General features: G+C 42.6%; 1 protein-coding gene across 1 annotated transcript in view; it reads left to right on the top strand.

Moving 5' to 3' along the window:
- Window positions 1–3218: 3218 nt before the first annotated feature.
- The window catches only part of ERC2 (ELKS/RAB6-interacting/CAST family member 2), a 959419-nt gene continuing 937096 nt past the window's right edge, over window positions 3219–25541 (top strand). The window contains exons 1-2 of the mRNA XM_032412144.1: window positions 3219–3641; window positions 4084–4158. The gene's annotated coding sequence lies outside the window, so the exon portion shown is untranslated. The remainder of the gene's footprint in view (window positions 3642–4083; window positions 4159–25541) is intronic.

The raw sequence follows: 25541 nt of genomic DNA, 5'->3' as shown, positions 1-25541 counted from the left end.
TCTTGTGACAGCCCACCCAGGGGCAGATGTTCTCCAAAGATTCAATCTCCTATGGTTGGCTTCACAGAGTATGCAGGCTGCTGCTCTGGGCTGAGCACAGGGTGGGACAGGAAGGGTGGATGTAGCAAGCAAATTTGATGACATTTTCCTTGGGAATCCATTTCTGAACCCCAGGGAAAAGGTTGGCTGTCCTTCCTACATGCTGTTAGACTACTCAGAGCATTGTTCCTTCATAACCGATATTGTAATGGCCTGTTTTCTTGTCTGTCTCCCTTACTGCAGTGTACCTTAAGATCCTTTAGGTCAGCTTTTTAATTTTTCAGATGAGAAAACTAAGTCCCAGAGAAGATAAAGATGACTTAAGATCCTTAAAACTTCCAGTCCTTGTTTTACTACATAAAGTTGCTTTCTGTTTAAAGTGATTATTCTTAACTTTTTCAAGGACCCAATGCAAAAGAAATCTGTTGAGAACCATAGATCTTCTCTCTGGGGGTAAAATGTACATAGGCATATAAACAAGAACTTGTCCCAATGAAGTCCAATGATAGTTGTTTAGAACCCATGGATCAAAGGAAAAGAGAGTGGGTAGCTAAGAATAGTGAGCTTTAGGCATAGATTTAAATACATTCTCAGCTGGATATGTTATCTGACTTTTCTGAAAGACAGTAAATATCTTAAAGAGTTTTTTTGAGAGTAGTGGAAAAAATGTAAGTGGTGCACATAGGAGGTAGTCAATAAACATTGGTCACATTTCAAAAGGTAAGGGATTTTAGGACTTCTCAAAGCACTCTCAACAAGGTACATCTATCTAGCTATCATCTATCTATCTATCTATCTATCTATCTATCTATCTATCTATCTATCTATTATCTATCTATCTATCTATCTATCTATCTATCTATCTATCTATCTATCTATCTATCATCTACCTAACTAGTAAAGGCTATCAGGGAGGTACACAGAAAACTAAACACAACAGGTGTTGCTTGGTTTTACCCTGGAGCATTCAGGTCGACAGAATGAGTGCTGATTTCTTGGTGACCGAGAGAAAGAAGAGGGTAAGGGCAAAGAGGCCTCAGGGGCCATGAGTCTGTGAAAAACTATGAACACTAGAGGTGTAAAAGGAAGGCTTAAGGAACAGGGCATTTGAGTAGAGTCTACTTCCTTCATTAAATATTTCAATTCCCATCATGGGAGGAAGGAAGGAGTCATCCCTAGTCATTGTGCTGATTCCATACCTCTGCTCATCCAGACATCCCATGGCTGGATTTAGCTTCATTTGTTGGAGCTTCCCAGGAGGAGACATTTAGATTTGGCCACTGCAATTGCTGGCAGCAGACTCATCAGGACAGGAAGGAAATCACTGCTCTAGTCTTGCAAATTGACTACTCAGTGAGAGACCAAATCTGGAGATTCCAGTGAGGTTTGGAGTCCCATCCCTAATATAAAACGGTAGTGGCTGGTGCTCCAGACTTGTTGGGTGGAAGCTTTTTCCAATGAAAAACGTGTCCAACTCCTGCTGCACATTATCTTGAGGTGTGTATGTGTGTGTGTAATTAACTCAGACGCCATCTTTCTACCTTAAGTGGGACGATGCACGCACATTGCAGGGCACAGAGAAGGCATTCAATGAATGGCAACTATGATGTTGATGATTTCTTTTTCCTTGCTCCCTTTTTCATCTTCCATTCTCTCTTTCCCTTAGGGGAACAAGAAAGTGAAAATCTTATGAAATCCCTTCACTCTCCTAAAGAAGATTAAGCTAATAGGAGGGTGCCAGGGTATGGGAACCTTGGACCCCCCCCCCCAAAGCTTAACTTAAAAGACAGTTGCATCCCGTCTACCAAGTACCATCCCTGTCCCTGTCGCCGAAGCCACCTGACCAGTCCCAGGAGTGCCTGGCAGCCTTTGGAGGGGGGTACCCGGGAAGGGGCGTCGGGGAGAGGAGATGAGGGCCACGTGCTTCGAGAAGGCGGCTGCCTGGGAGGTGGCGCTTCGAAGACCCCCGTCACCCGGGGCCAGGCGCTCTCTGCTGCCCCCCGCGGAGGCGCCCGCGTCCCAGCCCCGGCCCCCCCAGCGGCTCCTAGGGAATGCTGGGAATGTGAGTCAGGGCCGCGGCGAGCAGGCGAGCGCGCGGAGCGGCCGGGCGGGGGGCCCGGCGGAGCGCAGCCCTGGCAGCGCCGCGCGAGCGCGCGTCTCGGGACTGCGGCGGGTGCCGCCCCCTCGGCCGTCAGCCCCGCCCGGCCCCGCGCCCGGCCCCGGCCCTCGGAGCGGTGCCCTCCCTCCCAGCCCCGCTCCACCTCCTCCTCCTCCCGCTCCTGCTAGCTCGGGCTCCGGCTCCGGCGCCGGCTCCGGCTCCTCCCGGCCGCCCGGGGCCAGGGCGACGTGAGGTTGTAAAAATCCATGTGGGACGGCCCCGGGGCGAGCATCGGAAAGGTGAGACGTCGACGCCGGGGCCGGGGCCGCTGGTCGCCCGGCTCCCTCGGGGCGCCGGTGCCGGGCATCCCTCGTGCCGGGTCCCCCTCACTCGTGGGGAGCTGCAATGCGTTATCGCGGGGAGCCGAGGGGTGAACCATCCGCCTCCACCGGGGCTTTCTGGGGCGGGGGAAAGGATGGGGCGGCCTAAGGGCGGATTTGCCTTGATGTAGAAACCCCCGGATTGGAACAAGTGCACGGCTTGCTCTGGCGCGCTGGCGCCGCTCGCTCGCCCCGGCGGCCCGGGCCACCTCCCGCAGTCCCTCTCCGGCAGCCACCCTCACTGCCATCGCCTTTCTTCTCTCCAGCTCCCCCCTCTTTATCCTGGCTTTTCCCTTCTTGCTTCGAGGGGTGGGGTGTTCTCAGGGGCAAGGGTCTCGGGGAACCCCACGCAGAACAAAGTGTTGAAAGGTGGAGCCCCAGTCCAGGGGGGTGGGGTGCCTGGCTGCCTCGGTGGGCTCCGAGGGGAAGGTATTAAGAAAAAAAAAAAGAATCGTGTCAGGGAAAATGAAGCTGGCTTTATTGGGGAGGGGTAGAGGGTGGTGGTGTATAAAAACGAATACGATGTGAAATTAAACTGAACGACATTCCTTTCCTCCCCCTCCCCATCTCCGAATTTTACAATAAAAGGGGTACTTAGAAGGTTGTACCTAATTTTTTATTTTCATTTTTTAAAAATTTTCGTTCGAGCCTTTGAAAGATCATCTTAGGACAGTGAAGATTAAGGGCTGCTTTGGTGCGGGATAATAAAACAGCGCTCATAAACTCTCGGATCGGCCCGGCCTTATTTATTTTGTACTTAAGGGTCTCTCTTCTCTTTGCCAGAGAGGGAGGGTCTGCTCTGTTAGGAGCGGATCGATTTTAGGCGGCTACCTGCCTTTGCTGGATGAAAGGCAATTTACTCCCGGAGTGGTGAATTGTCAGGTCCCTCTGTGATTGACAGTCACACCTGCCACTTATGTGGGCAGAACGGGGACCGGTAAAACCTCAAGAACCAATCAACGCTCGGGAGAGGAGGGCAGCTCCCACTTGTCATGGTTAGTTTCCTGGTTGGCTTTTTAAATCAGTGGTTTTACTTAACCATTGGTTTCCACCAGGTATGAGGCTCCAGCTGTGAGAGGGAGACAAGCGGGAAGAAAACTCTTCGTAAATGCGCTTAGAAGCAAGTATGCTTGACTTGTGTTTGTTTCTTCTCTTCTCCTTCTCCTCTCACTAGTTGTAGTAGTTGGGGATGCTCAGGCCATTGGCTTAAAATGAAAATGAAATGGATCTGTGTAAAAAATGCAATGATGGGGGTGTGTGTTGGGGGTTAGAATTGTCCACCTATTTCTCTAGAATTGCAGGCTCCTTTGTAAGAGACACCGTTTACTGTTGAGCTATCTGGAAAAAGGGTGTGGCACTTTGTCTCCTATGGTCACTCTTGTCCTTGTAAAGTCACATTGTTTTCTCAGTATGCAGTTGTAATTGGCTCTGTTAATGGGTTTATAAGATATTTTTGAAGCAGACAAGCATGCTTTATTAGGATTACCACGAATAGAAGAGGTTCCTTTAGTTTTTGACAGTGTAACTCAACTTCTGGAAGTGAGGGCTTGCCTTCTTCACTTACAGTTTGGCTGTCAGTTTGGATGTGGCAGTGGGGTCGAGCCAGATCCTTTCCGGAGGGTAGAAGAGTTTGCCTTTAAGGTGAGTTTGCTTCTAAGGTGAGCCATCTTGTCTGTCTGCCTCTGTGCTTTAATAAAAGCCCTGCACAGTTTGGGAGGGCGGTGTGTGGTTGGTGATGGAAGCATGGTTTCATCAGCAAGACTTTCATGGGTGGATGGAGTGTGGGCAGCAGGACCAGCTCCTCCTCAGTGCTCTATAAATGAAAGGCTTATTTTTTTCAGTGCCCTTCTCCCTGAATTCAGTAGAAAAATTACTGGTTGATCCTGTTACCTTATAGAAGCTGTATCTGGATGTGAATATAAAGCTGTGCATTCAGTGTTTCGTGAACAGATTATGAGCCAGAGTACACTGATTAGGGTTTTTCATGTGCGAGCCAGGTTTGTCAAGGTAGTATTATTACTATTACTATTATTATTGCTATTGTAAATGCTAGCCCTTTGTGGATATTTTACATACATTATCTTTTTAAAAACTTTCAGAGCTCCTATGAGGTAGGGGTTATTATTACCCCCAAATTATAGATAAGGAAGCTAAAAGGGATTATGTATCTTGCTGCAGTTTAGGGTAAGAGTGAGCACTTGAGTCCAGGTTTCTCTGACCCAGAGCCTGTGACCTTGAATTCAAATATGGTTGTGCCATATATATGTGTCCGTTCTGAAGTATGGACTCTCCCAGCATAGATAGGTGCTATTCTGTTTCGAATCCACTGCGATGTTAATGGCCTTTGCACTGTGTGCTTTGTCTCTCTGAAGGCCATCACTTCACCAATAGACAAATTTAGTAACTTTGTGTATTATATATTTCTAGTAAGCCAGCTTTGGCCCAGTGGAAATTTGGTTCCAAATATAATGATGATTATTTAAAAGAAGGTAAAACAAAACAAAATCCACACTCTTCTATTTTTACTGATACCTTAAATTTCCAGTTGGAGTTCTGAATAGGTATTGGTTGAATACATGCTCTTATTCAGTTGGCTTTTTTTTTCTTTTGCTAAGGGATTAGAATTTTACTTTCTCTTTCACTTACAAAGACTTTTTTTCTCTTAGCAATTAAATATAATTGTATTTAAAATCATTCTCTTGAAATAGTATGGCCCTCTTGTTTTATTATGTTGGAAAGGCTACAAGACTTCAGCCTTATCAGTGTCTTCCCTTTGGTGAAACTCAATGGTCATGGTTTGCCCACATAGATACCCTCGAATATTAGTTTAAATGAATGGTGTTGGAATCCATAAATTCACCTCAACAGATAGTCTTTGACTTTGGTGAGGTTAACTTTGTATAATCTACATTTTTGTTTGTTTTACTAGGGACACCCTTTATAAACCCTTTTATCGTCTAAGAAGTTAACATTTTGGGGACGCCTGGGTGGCTCAGTCAGTTAAGCGTCTGTCTTCGGCTCAGGTCATGGTCCTGGGGTCCTGGGATTGAGTCCCGCATTGGGCTCCTTGCTCTGTGGGGAGCCTGCTTCTCCCTCTGCCTGCCATTCCTCCTGCTTGTGCGCGCTCTCTCTCTCTAATAAATAAATAAAATCTTTAAAAAAAAAGAAGTTAACATTTTGGCTGTTATATTGGAGACCTATTTGCCAGCCAGTGGTTTAGTTTCAGCAATTATTCCTTGATACTTTATTGTGACTTTCCTTATTTTAGAAAAACAGAACAAATGGAAAATAGAAAAGCACTGGTATTAATGATAGTTGATCCAAAGGTAGACATCACTGGGTGTACCAAAGGCAGAGATTCTTCAGTCTCTTCTTTCTTGTGTGAAGAAAAGGAACAAAGTGAATTAATATGTAAGAAATGCTGAAATACATCAATTGATAAAAGTTACGTTAGTCAACTTTTGCTGTGTATCAAAACTTCTTGACTATAGCAACAGGTATTAATTCTCACACTCCTGAGTTTTTAGGTTGACTGTGATTTGACTGATCTAGGCTGCGCTCCTGGGGTAGTTCTGCTGTCCGCTGCACTTGGTTTTGGTCTGCTCCGCATGTGTTCTGGGGCCCAGGCAGAAGGGATAGCAGCTACCTGAGGCATACCCCTCTTGTGGCAGATAACTGGATTTGATAGCCGAGTCAAACGGCACAAGCAATGTCATTTTCACAAACGACCTTTTTGGACATAGCACGTCACATGGTGAAGATCAAATCCATGGGTAAAAGTAGACTCTGCCCATAGTAGAGGAGGGAATATTTGATGAACTATAATCTGAACTCCTACAACATTTTAAAAGTATGGTGTCTTAGAGAATTTTATAGTTTTTTCGTCTTATTTTTGGGGAATACAGTCTTCATCGCCTCATTCCCACAACTAGCTTTATGACATATAAAGCTAGTGTTTAACTTTTACATTTCAGGAATATGCCATGTTTGATTCTAGAAGACTGACTGTAAATGTGGATATGAATATGTACATGAATTACTTAAATTATCAAGGCACTGTTTATTAGAACCTACTGTGTTCTAAGAGACTATGCTCAATGGAATAATGAACACAGGAGTTTTTGTCTGATGTGGGTTCTGCCACCACAGAACTTATTATTAGGAGTAGGTGTCAGGAAAGACTTCTTGGATGAAATGGCATTTTCCTGGACCTTGAAGCAGAGATAATGTTGGAGATACATATAGAGCAGATAGATACATGCATAGTAGAAATGTAAGAAGAATATCTAGATATGAGTTATTCCATTTGGCTAGAGGGTCAGAGAGGTTAATAATAATAATAACAACAGTAATCATAATAATAGCAGTAATTACAGCTCAACTTTTATTGAGCTGTTAACTGCTGTGCTTAGCACTTTACATAAAATATATAATTTAATATTGGGATAGACATTACTGATTGCCTATCCAATATTCATTGTCTCCTTTCTAACTAAAAGAACCCCAATTTTGTTTGAGATGGGAATACGGACATCTCACTTTCCAAGACTCCCTTAACAGCCTAGAGTGGCCATGGGACTCAGGTCTTATAATGATATAAGTGGATGTTGTTGGAGGGGGGCTTTCTTGAAAGCTTAGTGAGGAGGACACACTTGGCTAGTATACCCCAACAGCTTTGGCCCCTTTCTGCTTCTTGCTGCTGGGAACTTAGGTGCAGTGCCTGAAAGGGAAGCAGCCAACTACAACAACAAAGATAGGACCAGGTATTAAAAATGGCAAAGCTGGAACTTGGAAGGGTGGGTCTTGATCTTGATGACATTGTTGAGCCATAGTACCAGCCTAAACTGACTTCTCCCAAACTTCTTCTTCTTTTTTTTTTTTTTTTTTGGAGGGGGAGGGGCAGAGGGACAGAGAATCTTAAGCAGACTCCATGCCCAGCACGGAGCCCAGTTCGGGCTGTATCCCAGAACTCTGAGATCATGACCTGAGCCGAAATCAAGAGTCAGACGCTTAACCATCTGAGCCACCCAGGTGTCCCCTTCCCATACTTCTTATTGCTCAAAACAAATAACCTTCTTACTTGCAAGCCACTATTTGTTGCTTGTAGTCAAACATAATCCTCACTGTTATACTCTCTCAAGAGCTTCTCAAAGTAGACACCATCATACCAATTTTATAGGAGAGAACATTGAAACTCAGATTAAGGAACTTGCACAAGATCTAGGATTCATTACTATGTCATTTTGACTGCCAGGCCCTTCATCTTGCCTTTGGCTGGGCAGGGTAAGTACTACAGCAGAGAGAATGTTGGAAAAGTATGCTGGGGTAAAATTGAGGAGGTAACGATTCCAGGTTGAAAAGTTTGAGTTTTATTTCATGGGCTAGCAAGTATAAGATGATTTGAAAAAGACAGAGACTGGAGGTTAGAAGACCACTGAAGCTTAAGTATGTGACACCCAGTGTTTAGTGTGAATGAAGGTGGAGGAAAAGCTGGGCACAAAGCAGAGCTGGGAACATGAGAAGAGAATGGAATTGAGCGAATACAAATCATAGCTGGCTGTTAACCTGTTCTTCTGAGAACAAAACGAAAGTCTCCTGAAGGTTAGTATTAACTTCTACTAACTTCTACTAATGGCTTCACATTTGCCAGGAAGTAGGGAATGAGTAATTTAGAGAATTGCTAATGGGATGTGAATCATTATTAGTGCAGTAGGGTGGGGACGACTTATGGTCCATACCATTTGTTGTGTGACATGATCTTGGTCTGGGTCTGCCTCTCTTGTGCCAGTTAAAGGGAGCAGAGATGAAGGGTAAGACCAGAGGGTGGTGCAACGGTACAGCAAATCTGTCAGAGGACATCTGCTAAACATTCAGGAGCTTTCCTGGGGGTGGGGTGGGGTCACTTTAACTTCCTGGGCCTCCCTTTTTTCCCCTCTCTGTCTACTTTTTTTAATCTGTAAAACAAAGGATTTGGTTTACATTAGTGGTTTTCAAATGTTTTTCAGCTGTAGAAACTTTTTTTGTGTTTCCTAAATAAAAACTTATCTGGACCCTCAGTACAGTTAGAGAAAAAAGCAGAGTTGCCCTGAAAATTCAGAGTCCAGGTTTGTGTTGTTTGAGATGCCTTCATGTTGAGGCCACTACTCTAAAATGACCCCTATACCACCCTCCCAGGTCTAGGATTTGAGAACCTTAGAGCTATGTAGTTGTTTTATTGGAGCACCCTCTTTAACAAATCCCTTTGTTATCCCACAGCTTGTTGGTCTTCGTATCACCAGGGGGAGAGATTGTTCATGTTCTCCCTAGCTACTTTTCTCTCCTTCCAGGTTTATGTTGGAAGTGACTTGTGTCACTTCTTTGCTAGAATATTTAATTTCCAGTGTGAGACCATCCAGTGCTCGCTTCTGCTGTGATGGTCATGGAAGCATGTGTTGAGATGGAACTTCCATCTGCCTGGGTCCCTGAGTCACTGATTGAGCAACTGGCACTGGACATACAATGTGAGCAGGAAATAAACCTTTGTTGTTTTAAGCCATTGAGATTTTGTGATTGTTTGTTGATGTGACACTTTTTTAAAAGCTTAGCCTATCTGATCATCTTTTAGTACATGGGCCAAACTTCATATATCTTCCTTTTTTAAAAAAAGATTTTATTATTATTATTATTATTATTTTTTTTTTTTAGAGAGGGAGTTAGGGGCGAAGGGAAAGGGAGAGAGGGAATCTTAAGCAGGTTCCATGCCCAGTGCAGAGTCTGATGTGGGGCTTGAACTCACACCCTGAGATCATGACCTGAGCCGAAATCAAGAGTCAGATGCTTAACCGACTGAACCACCCAGGCGCCCCTAAAGATTTTATTTTTAGGTAATCTCTATACACAATGTGGGGCTTGAACTCACTACCTGAGATCAAGAGTTGCACTCTCCACCAGCTGAGTCAGCCAGGCACCCCATCATTTAACTGACTTTTTACATGTCTTCTGGATCAACCTAAAGTCTGTCCAACTTGTTCTTACTTTGTGGTTAGGGAAGCAGTGGGTAGGTATCAATATCAGCTGTCCATGCAGGTCTCTGTACTAATAGATTCCTTGGATTGGAATACTTATGCTTAGTAACATTTGCTTTCATGTAAAAAAAAGTCTGAAGACATATTATATAGTGCATCTTACTTTCCTAAAAAAAAAAAAAGGCTTTAATTTAATGACCTGTTGCTTTTTTAGGTAATACAGCTCAGTGGCTTGGGGAAGAATAATGATTATCAGTTACCATAATAATGGCTACTATTGATTACTTATTCATTGATTTGTGAAATATTTATTGAGCATCTACTATGTGATAGGTACTAGGGGGTATAGAGGTGAGCTATAGATAGTTCTTCACTTGGAGCTTACACTCTCGTTGGGAGTTGTAGATAAGTTAGCTCTGTTCTGTGAAGGATACCATTTACTGAGCATCTACTATGTGCTAGGTGCTTTATATTCCTCATTTCAAGCTACCTATAATGGTAGGTATGTTACTCCTATTTTATAGATGAGGAAACTGAGGCTCAAAGAATTTGCTAAGCTCTATGAAGGCAAGAAATTTTGCTTTTTGTTGTATCCCAAGTGCCTAGAGGAGTCTTTTTTTTTTTTTTTTTTAAGTGGGCTCCATGTCCAGCATGGAGCCCAATGTGGGGCTTGAACTCACGTCTCTGAGATCAAGACCCTGATATCAAGACCTGAGCTGAGATCAAGAGTCAGACACTTAGCTGACGGAGACACCCAGGCACCCCACCCCCCAGAAGAGTTTTTAACACATAGTAGATGCTCAAATAAATATCTGTTGATTGAATGAATGAACAGAAGAATTTGCTCAAAGTTAATGCCGTGGCAGATCTAGAATTTGAACCCACATCTGCCTGACTCTCAAGGTCGCTAAATTATTGCTTGCCATAGTAGGAACAGTGTGTGGCCCCATGATTACAACAGAAGCAACAACTGAGCCCCGTTGTTGATGTGAAGGCACCAGGAAGAGCCAGGCTGTTTTTCTTCCACAGCTGGGGCTGAGTCCTCTGTGTGATTGCTTCTTACTCTGCCTTGGCTGTGGAAGCTCAAGGCCACAACCTCGCTGACTTAATTGTTGATATAATTGGTCACCCCTCTCTTGGGCCAGTTCACCTTCTGCCATAGTCAGATTTTCTTAGCCATTGGCTAGCTCTGTTTCCCAGTGTTGTGCCTCAAGTTCTGCATTTAACTTTTTGGGCATTCCTTTTCCACTTCCATCTTTCAGATTTATTGCTTTGAAGGTCCAGGAAATCTCTAGTTGCTGGCATCTAGTGGGCACTCAACAAAATTAAAGAGAAAGAAGAGAAAGGGAAGAAAGGCTGCCAGTACTTTCAGGAAAGAACTAAGTGATGACTTTTTCCTGGAAGTCAATAGTGAGATTGTGGCCCCAGCAGAAGAAAAGTATGGGTTGGGTGGGAGGGCATCCCTGGGATACACCTATAGATGGAAGGCCAGTGACAATAATCATAGGTGCTTTATAGAAGCAGTTTTACTTTGCTGTGGTTTATTCTTTAGATTCTACATTTTGCTCACTTGATTCTCTTGTATGTGTGCAGTGCGTTCGCTCGTGTGTGTGTGTGTGTGTGTGTGTGGGGTCTGATAGTGTTTCTTTCTTTTTTTTTTCCCCTTTCCTTACAGCTTTCCACCCCTAAAGGTAGTTGTCATTACATGATTTCAGAGTATGAATGAATTGCAGGCAGCAAAGTGCATTCCCCGTAAATGTATTAAGAGCGAACTATTAATTCAAGGCAACTCCTTAGTGGCTCAGAAGACAAGAACTTGAATGGGAATTGAACAGTGTGACTGTTCTGTAGAAATACTCTCAGATCCTTACACAGACTGTGAGAGACTTTCCCCTAAAGCAGTGTGGCTAATTATAATAAGAAAGGGCAGGGTTTTAGATAAGAAACTAAACCTAGTTGTGCATTGTAGTTACTAGCTCCTATGTAGCAAATTTCTCTAAAACAAGGTGGGTGTGGTCAGGGTGGGAAGTTAATCCTCTGTGGGTCCAAGGTGACTGAAGGTGGGGTCTGGGAGTTCCTCTGGGGGTGAATTCTGCTCTGAAGGTGGAGGTTTGAGCTGTTCTGCAAGATACGTGGTTGGATTGGTACTGTGATCCCTTGTTATTTTCTTGGTGATACTGGTAGCCACCAAACTTCTACCACGATGGCTTTCTTATGCTCGGTTTCAGGCAGATTAACCATGCTGCCTTCCTGCCAGCCAGCTCAACATTAACTATTATCACCTGGAGGAGCAAGACAATGGCTCAAAAGGGCAGGATCCTGGGAGCAATGTTGTTGACTCTTTCACATTTGGCTCTCTGGAGAGGGCTTTTGATGTATTTTCTTTCTTTCCCATGATGTGCGTGTGTCTTTTTCCTTCTAGGTAAAGTTCCCACCTACCCCGTCTTTGTTTTGCATTTTGGCCCTTTAACCCTCTTGTTCCTGGAACCTCTCCTTGGGGGGGATGCAAGAGGTTTGGTTGTGAATGGGATGATAGCTTGGCATTCTTAGGAACTCTTTGAAAATAGATCTTGTTTGATGCTGGGTGGATACAAAGGCAACTGAGTTTCAGGGACTGCTGTTCATCAGGCTTGCAAGCACAGAGCAGTGAGCAGGGGTACACAAGGGAAATTCTTTACCTTTTTGGTCAAGTTCAAGAAAAAGCTATCTTTTCATACACGGGCTTCAAATACTTTGACAGCCCATCTTGAATTCAGTAACACAAATAGTTGCTTAGAATAACTTCAGAGCAGATTCTTTTGGATAAAGAGACGTGAGCACTGACCTGCGAGTCAAAAGACCTAAGTTCCATTTTTGGCTTTGCCACTAGCTTTCTCCTTATTTGGGGATCTCTTGGTATGTGTCAAAATCATCTAGTCCTTTTCCAGATCTAAAATGATATTTTTTTACGACAGTTTTTTCGTGCAAAGAATTGATGGAGTAACTGCCATTTTATTAGCTATTTTATTCTGGAAAACAAGAATGGCCAGTGTGCTTTCATGATGGACTTTATTAACAAAGAGTTATGTGTTTGTATTATGTAGTCACCATATGTGTGTGTGCTTCATGCCAGTCCTCTGCTGGGCACAGGGGGGTGCAACTGTAATCAGAGCAAGTGATTTTTAGGGACTCAGGAGTTGTAGCCTTTAGTGGGGCACTAGATGAGTAAGCAGGCTATTGTAATGGGAACTATTATGGGGGAGCACCCAGGCTGTCATGGAGGACTTAGGAGATTCATGGATGAAGGACGAGGAGGGCTTCTTGAAGAAGGTGACACCTGGGGTGAGGTAGAGCACTAAGTGGTGTTAGCTGGGTGCCCTTGGTTTTGATGGTGCAAATAACAGAGGGGACGGTCTAGCTCCAAAGATGAGCAAGAGAATGGGAGATTTGGGATTTGGGGGAGTGAAAGTAGACCTGTGGAACTGGATGGGGTATGTTGAAAGGGGCCAGACAGAGTGGCAGGTGTGAAGACCCTATGATCCACTAAGGAGATGAGGTTTGAACTTAATCACCAAGGAGTTTCAGTAGGGGGCTGACACAAGCAGAGATGCTGAATTCTCTTTATTCTTTCATTCCACTTTCATGGCAGTAACTACCTGCTTTTGGTGTTTGTGGATTGTGTGGGTTTGAAATTGGGATGAGGGAGTGGTAGAATGACCTGGAAAGCAATAGAAAGATTATGAATATGGCCTCGGGAATCCTGGCAGTGCCCATTCTGAGTCCATTGACCAAACACAATTTATGCAGCCTTAATACCTTTAAAAGACCACTTTCTAAGTGAAGATGCTCCTGATCTATAGTGGGACTCCACACTGCTTGTTGGTTTTGAGAATCTCTCCAAATGTCATTAGGGACCAAATTCTTTTCAGTGAGCTGTTTTTTTTTTTTTTAAGATTTGATTTATTTATTTGACAGAGAGAGAGATAGCAAGAGAGGGAACACAAGCAGGGGGTAGTGTGAGAGGGAGAAGCAGGCCTTCCGCCGAGCAGGGAGCCCAATGCAGGCTCTGTCCCAGGACCCTGGGATCATGACCTGAGCGGAAGGCAGAGGCTGAACGACTGAGCCACCCAGGCGCCCCCCTTTTCAGTGAGTTTTAGGCAGAGCCAGAGAGTATGGCTCTTGTTTTAAAATCTTTGCAAATGTTTGCAGTTAATGGATGGCATTAAACTGACTTTGTTAGACTAATAAAAGGCAATTCATAGTCTACAGCTTCTGAAAGTGGTGTGAGGAAGTTCATGAACGGAAATGGTTTACTCCCTGAAATGTACAAGATTGAGTGTGCTGCAGCCACATTCAATGTCCTGTGCATACCAGATGCGTATGACTTACACCACTTTTGTATATTAGATAGTAACATTGCTAAACTGCCTTTTATACATAAATCTTGACTTCCATGCTTCAGCTTGTGAACCAACGTTTTGAGCTATTGTATTCAAGGCCTTAACTCCTAACAAATAGTTTTATTTCAGCAACACCACCATATGTGTATAGCAGAGTTTGCGTGATCATTTGAATATTTCTTGAGTCTTGTCGTTATTTTATAAGAAGTAAGTGAAATGGAAAAATATAGGCAGTAATGTAGGGAGAAGTATGAGCCTCATAAACTTAATGTAATTGAGGCAAAGGTGGAAACCATTAGACATGTCCAGTATGGATGGTTTACTTTCAGTCAGATGCTTTGGACTTAAGTTGGCTACCTCTATATAGTTATGAGGGATAAGAACAAAGTTAAAGGCTATGAACATATGAGATGTTAGAAACAAGCTTTGAGGGGCGCCTGGGTGGCTCAGTTGGTTAAGCGACTGCCTTCAGCTCAGGTCATGATCCCGGAGTCCTGGGATCAAGTCCCATATCAGACTCCCCGCTGAGCGGGGAGTCTGCTTCTCCCTCTGACCCTCCCCTCTCTCATGCTCTCTCTGTCATTCTTTCTCTCTCAAATAAATAAATAAAATCTTAAAGAAAAAAAAAAAGAAACAAGCTTTGAGGATTATGATAAAGGGCAAGATGTAATTTGGGATTTTATTATTTACTTGTTTTGGTAACAGAGCTTCCCTTTTTAACATTTAAGTCTAGCAACTTTTGTTCAGCTTTTTTTAAAAAAACATATTCATAAAGCCATTTTCTATAAAAGTAGGGGATAGAAATTGAATTTCTCATCAGTCTTATTTAAGAGAGTCCACCAGAGTCAGTAACCTCTTTCTCTGGTTTGCTAATTGGCATAGGTGATCACTGTGCTAACAAAATTCTCTGTGTATTTTGGCAAGCAAGTAAAGAGAAACCAAAGCGAATAAAGTGGTACTTAGTGAAGGATACACTTCAATGGATTTTTATGATTCTGTGGTGTCAGTTGGTATACTGTAGAACAGAAAAAGACAAAATGCATCTTAGTCTTCATCATAAACCTTAACGATGCTACGAGGCTTTGGAGGCAAAGAGAAAGGGTAGGAATTAAAGTTTGTGTATAGTTAACCTCACAGTCCCCTAATTCTCAGGTCAGAAGGATATGGTGGTGATCTGTCTGTTTTGGAAAATCTGGTTGATGTCTGGGAGCTTATCTAACTTCCTTTGTGGGCCTAGCCCACTTCTAAGCAAAGGATTGAATGGGATGCAAAATTCCAGTTCCTTTTAATGCATCTTGTGGTGAATAATAAATTATGGGAGGTGTTAATCAGGTAGAAGATGGGAAACAATAGCTATTGGATTTTTAGTCTCTTTCTGAAACTGAGAGACTTAGTTTATCTTCAATTAAAAAGGCAGGTAACTATTGGATTAGAAGTTCAAGAAATTTACAGGTATCTACTATGTGTCAGGCACTTTGCTAAGCATGTTCAAGAATTATCTCATTTAATCTTTACAATAAGTCCATGATTCAAGTATTATTTCTCATGATGAGGAAATTAATGTTTAGAGAAGTTGAGAAACTTGCCTTCAGTAGCAAACCCTGAGACAAGTATGCTCATGAACGTAATTATTTGGGACACCAGTAAGTGAACAAGGGTATGAGATAGGGAGGAGAAGGCAGGCAACAAGGCAGTAGCTTATTCAGTAAGCTACTGCAGTGGTGACTGGAGTTTAATCTCACAAGGAAACTCTGGAGATGGTGTAAAACACCTCCCTCAGGATGATCTCACTTGAGGGGTGAGGGAACAGGAATGTCTAACCACCTGCTTCTGTCAGTTTTTTTTTTCTTTTATTTCTTTAAATTTATTTTTATTAACTTTATTTTTTACTGTGGCAAAATATATGTAACATAACATTTACAATTTTAACCATTTTTAAATGTACACTTTTGTGGTATTAAGTACATTCACAATGTTGAAACCATTATGACCATCTGTCTCCAGATTTTTTTTTTTTTTTTTAAGAGAGGGAAGGAACATGGGAGAGAGAGAGAGATTGAGAATGAGAGAGAATCTTAAGCAGGCTCCACACCCAGCCTGGAGCCTGATGTGGGGCTGGATCTCACAACCCTGAAATCATGACCTGAACAGAAATCAAGAGTCAGACGCTTAACCGACTGAGCCACTCAGGTGCCCCCATCTCTAGAATTTTTGCATCATCCCAAGTGGAAACTCTACACGCATTAAATAATGACTCCCCATTCCTTCCTGCCCCCAGCTCCTTGGCAACCATGATTCTACTTTCTGTCTCTATGAATTTGACTATTCTAGGTACCTCATGCAAGTGGAATCATACAATATTTGTCCCTTTGTGTCTGACTTAATTCACTTAGCATAATATTTTCAAGGCTCATCCTTGATGTAGCATGAATGAGAATTTCATTCCTTCTTACGGATGAATAATACTCCATTGTATTTATATATCACATTTTGCTTACCCATTCATCTATTGGTGGGAATTTGGTTTGTTTCTATCTTTTGGCTATTGTGAATAATGCTTCTGTGAACATTGGTGTATAAGCATCTCTGCCAGTTGTTTTTGAGGGTGATTAATTCCCTCGCACTTCTATCTTGAACCCTGCAAGAGCAGAGTAGTTTTCCAAGGTTCAAAAGAAGTCCTCAGTAAAGATGCTGATATTGGCAGTGTGGAGTCCTTTGGAGCACTCTAAAATGTTCAAGTCAGAGGGACATTAGTAGGGCACTTAACAGCATCTACTCATAAGGTCGTTATACAAGGAAGTGGAGAAGCTAGTATTTGAATCTTGAGCTCTTGATTCAAAGCCCATGCTTTTAACTGCTCTGCACTGAGCTGCCTTTAATTACAAGTGTAATAGCACTGGGATACGAAGATGAATGAGCCATGGTTATTGCCTTAAAGGATCTATCAGGGTCGAATCATCTGTCTGGCAAAAGGTTCCCGGGAAGATGGTGGCATTACTTAGTACAATCTGGAACTCACAGAGCCAGTCATTGTAAGATGGAATCACAGATAGCAGGTGCATGGGACCCCTTTCTCTTGACATCCTATGGTGAGGCATGCTTGGGCCAGACATGACTGGACACTTCATGGGACTGTGCTCCAGGGCAGGCACTCACACATGTGGTGACCATTGGTGTTATGAGGTCCAGCCTACACCCACTGATGTTTCCTGCCATTCACTTGAGCTGTTTGCATAACTATATTATCTCAGCAGGATTTTTCCTCCTTACAGCCTTTCCAGTGATTGCCTTCCTCTTGATGTCCAAGCATTAGGAATAGCTATTTGTTAGGAAAGAAATCAGGGTCCAGGAGTGATAAAGAAAATACATTTGGAGGCCGTTAAAATGGTTGGTTATGTGTATCTGTGCCTCAAAAGACATCATTTACAAGTGATTTGCATTTATCTAGAGACCTAACATCAGATATTTTTTATCCCTGAAAGAATGACATTACCAGATTGGTATTGTGGCAAAGGGAGGAAAGAAATGAGAGATAAATCAGTGAGAAAATGCTGCTGTATATTTTAACCTAAATGTTAAATATTTTGTTTTAGTACTGCATTTGTGGGAGCTGGCTGTATTAATCAGACACTGCTAGGTTATGCTGAGATAACAACCTCCAAATCTCAGTGGCTTATTTCTCTCTCATGGGTTGTGTGTGGTGCTGCCCTACATTGTCTTTATTCTGGTTCTCAGGCTGAAGGAGTGGTCACTTTCTTGGATGAGCCAGTCTCACTGTAAAGAAGAAGAAACCAATGGATTGCACATAAGATGGCTCTTACAGCTTCTGTCTGGATATGGCATGTGTTACTTCAGTTCTCATTGCATTTGGCAAAACAAGTCACATGGCCAAGCCTGATGTCGGAGGGTCAGGAAGGATTCTCCTTTTATGGGAAACAGACTGTGGGGATGAGCTAACTAGAGAGGGACAGTGAATATTTTGAACAAATGATGCAATTTGCTGCACTGGCAAAAATTTTACCCTCATGAGCAAATTGCTTAGCAACCTTTTTAATCAGCCGATCTTTGTAGAGCCATTGCAACATGTTTAATATTGTTATTCCTCTTTTATACATGAGGAAGAAACATATTGTGCTTAAGGGTCTAGTTCTCTTCCTGGAATCCATGTAAAACCACCCACGTAAGTAGTAGTATTATTTCTAATAATTCTATCAATTTACTGTCTTTCAAGAACCGATCGTAGAGATTAAAGAGAACATAAGGCTCAGAATTCGAATGCTTTTCATAGTCATATGTGGAATTAATAGAGAGTAAAGAACTAGTTATTAACAAGATGATCATCCTTTAATATTGATGAAGATGAGGGTTGTTGTACTGAGTATTTACTAAGCTTCAGGCACTGTGCTGAGCACTTGCGCTTTCTCTGATTTAATCAGGACTCACCTTAGTTTGTGAAGTAGCCATTGTTACTCCAGAGGCCATTGTTATTCACTGAGGCTCAGAGAGGTTTGTTAACTTGCTCAAGGTTTAAAAGATAATAAATGTGGGATTCAGGACTCAAACATAATAAATATGGGATTCATGACTTAAACAGAATTTCTCAAAGTTGGATGAGATACTTTTTTTTTAAAGATTTTATTTATTTTTGAGAGAGAGAGAGTGCGTGTGTACATGAGCGGGGGTGGGGGGTGGGGGTGGGGTGGGGGTGGAGGGGGAGGGGGGCAGAGGGAGAAGCAGGCTCCCCACTGAGCTGGGAGCCCAACCCTGGGGCTCAATCCCAGGATCCTGGGATCATGACTTGAGCTGAAGGCATTTGCTTAACCAACTGAGCCACCCAGGGGCCCGGAGAGATACCTTTTAAAGACCCAGGGTTGACTTAAATCATTGTATTGTAATGATAGTAATGTGTAATGATTGTAATGGTAATATGTAATGTAATTGCAGGTGAGGTTTTTTTGTTTAGTTTAGTTTTTTTGTTTCTTAGCTCCTACTCCTTTATAAAACCTAAATCAATTTAGAAATTAAGTATACTTCAGGGCACCTGGCTGGCTCAGTCAGTGGTGCATGCGACTTGATCTTGGGGTGGTGGGTTTGAGCCCCATGTTGGGTATAGAGATTACTAAAATAAACTTAAAAAACAAAGAGATTAAGTACACTTCATATTACTAATTCAAATAGACAAAATTAATTTAACCACATTAACTAAGTTACTGCTTGTAAATAAATATGATAAATATGTAAAAAACTGCTTACTATTCTGGGTGGGTTCTTTGGCAGTCAACTGCTCTCCGCTGCCATGTACTGGGTGGTGACTTAGTTCTCCCACCATATTCACAATATTCAACTTCTGCGAAACTTTGATTCATGCTGAGGAACTTGACTTCCCTTACCTTTCACTGAGTAAGAACACATCATTTAGATTCCCAAGTCCCATCTTTTTTCCTTTCTCATTGACCCAAGGTGATTCCTGAGGGTAGGGCTTGTTGCTCAAACACAATGGGCATGGCTGCAGTGATGATCAAGGGTATCCTTACATTATTTGTTTTCAGGGTACTGAAATAAAAACAACCTTAAGTTCTCATGAAATTTATAAATTCTTTATACACAGCTGTGGATCTACCCCCTCCTCAGTACTTGCCCAGGTTAAACAACTGGGTTTTCTCTCTTTGGTACTACTCTGTCTTTCTCTCATAAGACTCTCTCCATCTGAGACCACACCCTATACTCCTGGAGAGGCTCTCATCTATTTCCAGTGTTCACAGCACCTGGCAGCCTTGCACAATAGAGTTATTGCTCATGTTACCTGAATAAAGGGACTGCGGCTCCCCTTTGAAATGGAAGGCTTTGGGTCTCTGGAAGGTCAGAAACCATATTACAGATTTGTTCTCTAGAAATATTGTTGAAGATATTTGAACTATGTGCTGTAATTTCCCTCTTAATATATTTTTTATATTCGGTAAGTTCACCCTTATCGGTGCACTAAGAGATTTAACTGAGTTTCTTGATGACTTAATGTAGATATTGACTCTCATTCACTATAATTTCAGTTTTTTTGAGGCATTTCTGAGTACCATTCAGCCCCGCCTTGGCCCTTGCTAAAGGCTCAGGTGACTCCTTCATGGTAATCAGTCATATTTTTGAGAGACCCCAGAATTAAGATATAGCATTCATTCTTTCTCTTCTTTGCAGAATACATAGATGAATGCTTGTCTCTAAAATGTGCACATTGAAGCCATTTCCCATCTCTTGCTATTGATGGTGGTCCTTTTTTTTTCTTCCCTTCTTTTTGGAATAGCTTAAAATCTTTGCCAAAATTTTTCCTTGTGTGCATGATTATGTGTATTTTCTTTTCTAGCAAAAGCCTATTTAGACATAATCCTACATGTTGATTTTAAATGTAGAAAAATTTTGTGTGATTGAGTTTTTAAGGGTATAGGGGTAGAATTGTTATTCTTCTACCTTTCTATACTTTCTCTGGAACATCTGTTGACAGATGGAGAATTTTTTAGTGTAAACCCAATAATTCCTGAATATTCTTTTTCTGTAAGTACACTATAGCTAAAGCTTTGCCAATTGACATTTTATGTTTGCAGATTAAAGAAAATGCACAGGTGTTTTAAAAATGAATCTAAAAACCTTACTTATCTCTTTAGTGCAACCAGCTTAATTTGTTATATTTATGAAACTTTATGAGGCAATGAATAATATTGTTATAGTCAGTATATTATATTAATCATAATTGTCTTTTTATTTTGATTTAGCATCTCAGCTTTTCTATTTTTACTGTTTATTGTTTGAGATTTTGCTATATTTTTAACTTGTGGATTTAGCTATGTACTAGGTAGTGGTCTATTACTTTAACAAAAGTTTTTAGGGGTTTCAGGTTTTAAATTTAATCCTTTAGAATAAATTGACAGAGTTTGAAATTAAAACTATGGAAATGGTTAATGGAAAGTGCAGTTAACTAATACATGGATATACAGAGTCCTTACCTTGTAGTACAGAATATAGTCAGCCTCTTCATTTACGTACCTTACCATAAAATAGAGCCAAGGCAGCTGAACATGTAATCATGCTAAATATGTACATGGAAAACAGTAATTATAAAACGAGTTTGAGGGAACTAAAGGAGAGAGTAGTGATGTGTGGATGAATGTGTTTGAGTTGCAAAGTGCTTGGAGAATGATGGGAAAGCAATTTTTAAAAGCTCTGCTACATCAAGCTTTATTTTTTTTTTCCTGATTCATATCATTGTGGAATTTAAAAATGAAATGGCTTATTATTGGGACTTTCAGTATCTACAGATGTGTAATATTGTAGCCTGAAGATGAAGGGAAAAATGGCTATTTTTCTTTCCAGTTTTAAAAAAATGGTTGATGTCTTGAGCAGTTTTGAATAGTAGGCTAAGTTTGACTTAGGACTGTCTGACAAGGCAAGTGTCATGAACTGAGAGAGTTCTAAGACAATTTGGAATTTCAAAATCAGTGTGCCCTATTCTGGTAGCCTTGAGCTTATCACATTTAGCTTTATTTGAGCATTAGCTGGGTGCTGGGCATTGTGATAATTACTTTTCTTTTATTATCTTACTTAATCTTTCCCAAATCACTATGAAAAGTACTGCTGTTATCCCCATTTACAGCTGAGAAAAGTGAGGATTGGAGATTATTTTGCTTAAGGCTGCACATCAAGAAATGAAAGATGTGTTTCCAATCAGATCTGATTTTGAGGTCCTTTCTTGCCTTTTTAAAAATACTATGTCAGGGCACCTGGGTGGCACAGTTGGTTAAGCATCTCACTCTTGGTTTCGGCCCAGGGTTGTGAGATCGAGCCCCACGTTGGGCTCCATGCTCAGCATGGAGTCTGCTTGGGACTCTCTCTCTCTCTTCCTCTGCCCCTCCCCAACCCCCTGCACAGGTGGGCATACTCTCTCTCTCAAATAAATAAATAAATGTTTAAAAAAATTATTAAAAAACAAACTATGTCTCACCTTCCTGGCTATGATAACAAAATTGTTGTATTAATTGTCATGGAAGTGATTTCTTTTTTTTTTTTTTTTAATATTTTTATTTATTTATTTGTCAGAGAGAGAGACAGCGAAAGAGGGAACACAAGCAGGGGGGGTGGGAGAGGGAGAAGCAGGCTTCCCGCGGAGCAGGGAGCCCGATGCGGGGCTCCATCCCAGGATCCTGGGATCATGACCTGAGCTGAAGGCAGATGCTTAACGACTGAGCCACCCAGGTGCCCCGTCATGGAAGTGATTTCAATGATATGATGAAAATGTCATAATATTAAATATGTTCTTTCAAATATTCAAAACTGTTTTGAATCCTCTGTGTTCTATTAGGTCTGGTCAGGAAGAGCCCCTGCAAAGGGCCTCAGGCTCTAGAGGGCCCACTCTGGCCCTCATCTGACTGCATCTTCCCCATGGGGGAGGAGCCTGCAGTGCTGAATGGAGGTGCCCACCTGAAGCCTATGACGGCATTCTAGGGTCCACTCTGGGTACCCACAGGCCTGAGACTTCCCTTCCTAAATGACTTCAAGTTGTCTTCCAGGGTCTGTTTGGGATTTTTTGCCAGGTCTGTCCTCCTGAGGAGAAGTCAAGCTACCAATGTGTATACCCTTAGGCCTGGAGTTGCTGAGGGGCACCTATTTGTAAAAGTATAGACCAGGTGTCAGCAAACCACTGCCTGTGGGCTCAATCCAGCTAACACTTGTTTCTATAAATAAAGTTTTATTGGAACACAGCCACACTCATCTGATTACAGATTGTCTATGGCTGCTTTTGTGCTGAAATGCAGAATTGAGTTGTTGTGACAAAGACTAATGGCCCACAAAACCTAAAATATTTACTGTCTGGTATTTTATAGAAAAAGTTGGCTGGCCCTGGTCTAGACAGAGCTAGCCTAGTGTGCAGGCTGCAGAATTCATGTGTATGAGACCCCCTGGGATGTGGCTAAGCCAGGGGTGTGGAGAGAAGGATGTTGGCTGGAGACAGGCCTGCCTCTTGCTACCATGTTTTGGCCAGAACATTAAAGAATCCAAGAATTCTTAGTTTAAAATTAAAACTTCACCTTCCATGTTTTTATGTTTGTCAAGGTAGGAAGATAGAATATATTTTATTTACCAGGTTGTTAGCTCGATTTATAACTGTAAAATGTATGGATATATGGTATTTGGGCCTCTATTTGTACCCTTGCCCTGGGCCCCACAAATGTCAGAAGAAATGTAAAAACCCTGGGGTACAGGGTAAGGGTTTAAAATAGGAGCCCAGAGAGGCCCCGATAAATAATCTCACAAATTAATATAGAATTATAAAGTGTAGAAGGGCTTTTGGATCACATATGGATTGTTCAGAAACCTTGCTCCAAATTTCATTTGTCCAAATTAAACCAAAAATGCTGGAACCCACCTGCCAGCTTAGCAGGAAGTTCCAGGTCTGTCATCCAGGGCTCTCCCTACCTCTCTCTTCCTCTCCCTGTCTTCTCCCCTGACCCCCTACCCCAGAATTACACTGCCCCAAAGTGAGGGGGATTTGGATATAAATCCCATACCTAAATCCAGAGATGGTTTCTGTCCCACTATTCTGCTATGTGATTGCATCTTTGAGCCACAAGGTGTTGCCATTGAGACTGGTCTTCCTCAGACAGGAGGATGCTATGGTCCCAACTATGTGGTCCAGCAAGGGAAGGCCAACCCGGTTTCTCAGTGGCCAGCTCAGCCACTGGTGTGCCACGCATGGTGCAGCAGATCCGTTGGTGTCTTGCCCACATCTCGGCACTCGTGGACTGTACTTGGAACATGAGGGCTTTCTCATTGCCTCCATGCAATGCAGGCTGGAAGTGCCAGGGGAGCAGATGTCTACCGATGGTCAGTGGGTACCTCACCCTGATGGAAGTATAACTCTGAGGCAGGCTTTACACTGTTTCTCAGAGCTCCTTCAGCAGGACTGAACCCAGTTTCCCACAGCAGAAACTTCCTCGAAAATGTACCCCAAATTGACTTCTTTCACTTTCATGTTTTAGTGCCAAATTCTCCCCAGAGTGCTTCCTGGGATTACCTTCTAAATGAACCACCTGTACCCAAATCCTTGTCTCAGTGTCTGATTGTGGGGAGCCCTGCCGGGAACACTTGGACCTCCTCATGGGTCATATCCTTGTACATAGCATTGTGCCCCACTGCACAGGCTCCACGCAGCATGGCATGGTCCCTAGGAGCTTCCCATCTCACCCACATGCTTTGTCCATACAGGCTTCTCCATGACTCCTGGGTCACTTGTCTTGAGTCCCAATCACCAGCCTGGATACCCTCTTATCTTGAAGTAATTATTTTGTTCCTGATAGCTGTAGTATTGTTTGTTCATCTCCTCCCACCAGGCTCACTTATTCTGAATCATGGGCTTTGTGAGTGGAGTGTCAGTGACTTTCCTCCCCAAAGGCTCCAGAATCCCTTGTGCATATTGATTACTCTCCTGCATGGTTTCCTATTTTGCAAACCAAGAGTCTGAGGAGGTGCAACCTTGACTGGGTCTTTCATACCATGAAAAAAAAGCATTATGCTTTGAGAGAACATAGCCAAGAGACCTGATTTGGATGGGACAGACCTTGTAGAGGGTATGCAATTGGATGTTGTGATCTAAGTGATGGGTAGGAATGAGCCCTGCAGAGAGAATAGCACAGGGGAAGCTGAGTCAGGAAGGGACTTGATGCAACTGAGCATCAGAAAGAAGACTCAGGCAGAGTCAGTGATTAGAATGGCAAGAAAGGCTGGAACTGTTGGCATTGGCCAAATCCTGTAGGACCTCAGGCCATGGAAAGGATTTTGGTATTTGTCCAAAGAGCACTGGGATGCTTTGAAGGGCTTTAAGTGGGTCAGGGGAGGTATTTTGTGATCAGGAGTGCACTTTAGAATATGATGTGTGAGACAGAAGGAGGAGGATTAGAAAAGGAGAGATGCTTTGGGAGGGTATGGGAGAGCTGAAGCAAGTCATGTTGGTGCAATAGGGTGGTGACAGTAGAAGGGGAAACGAGAGCAAATCAAGACAGATTTTGGAGGCAGAATTGATAGGATTTGGTAACGGACTCTAACTGGGTGGCGAAGGAGAATGAATTCCTCTTTAAGGTATTTTAGGGGCTCAGTCAGTTAAGTGTCTAACTCTTGATTTCGGCTCAGGTCATGATCTCAGGGTCCTGAGTTTGGGGCCCGTGTCAGGCTTCCCACTCAGTGTGGAGCCGGCTTGAGATTCTTTCCCCCTCCCTCTCCCTTCCCTTCTGTTCCATCCCCCCCATTCGCACTCTCTCTCTAAAATAAATAAATAAAGTCTTAAAAAAAAAAGATATTTTATATGGGTAAGAGTGGTAAAATGTAAATGCCTAGAGGGGCAAGCATGAAAAGAGAGCATCAGATTGAATATAAGGCCGTAAGGAATGGAGGGGACTGTGGCAAACTGGAGGGGGCATGCTCTCTCTTGAAGGGGTAGCTGCTGGTTGGCTCTAACCAGTTGTCATGTGGGGAAATGGGTCTGGCATTGTCAGATTTTCAGATTTTTCAGGAGATGCTGCAATCTGTATTTTAATTTGAAATATCTGTATCTCTCCCTGTTGGCAACTAGATCAAAATTCTAAGGAACACTGTGCTAGCCACG

Source organism: Phoca vitulina, unplaced genomic scaffold, assembly GCF_004348235.1.
Source record: "Phoca vitulina isolate PV1807 unplaced genomic scaffold, GSC_HSeal_1.0 scaffold13, whole genome shotgun sequence".
Taxonomy (NCBI): domain Eukaryota; kingdom Metazoa; phylum Chordata; class Mammalia; order Carnivora; family Phocidae; genus Phoca; species Phoca vitulina.
This window is presented reverse-complemented; position numbering and strand designations above follow the sequence as displayed.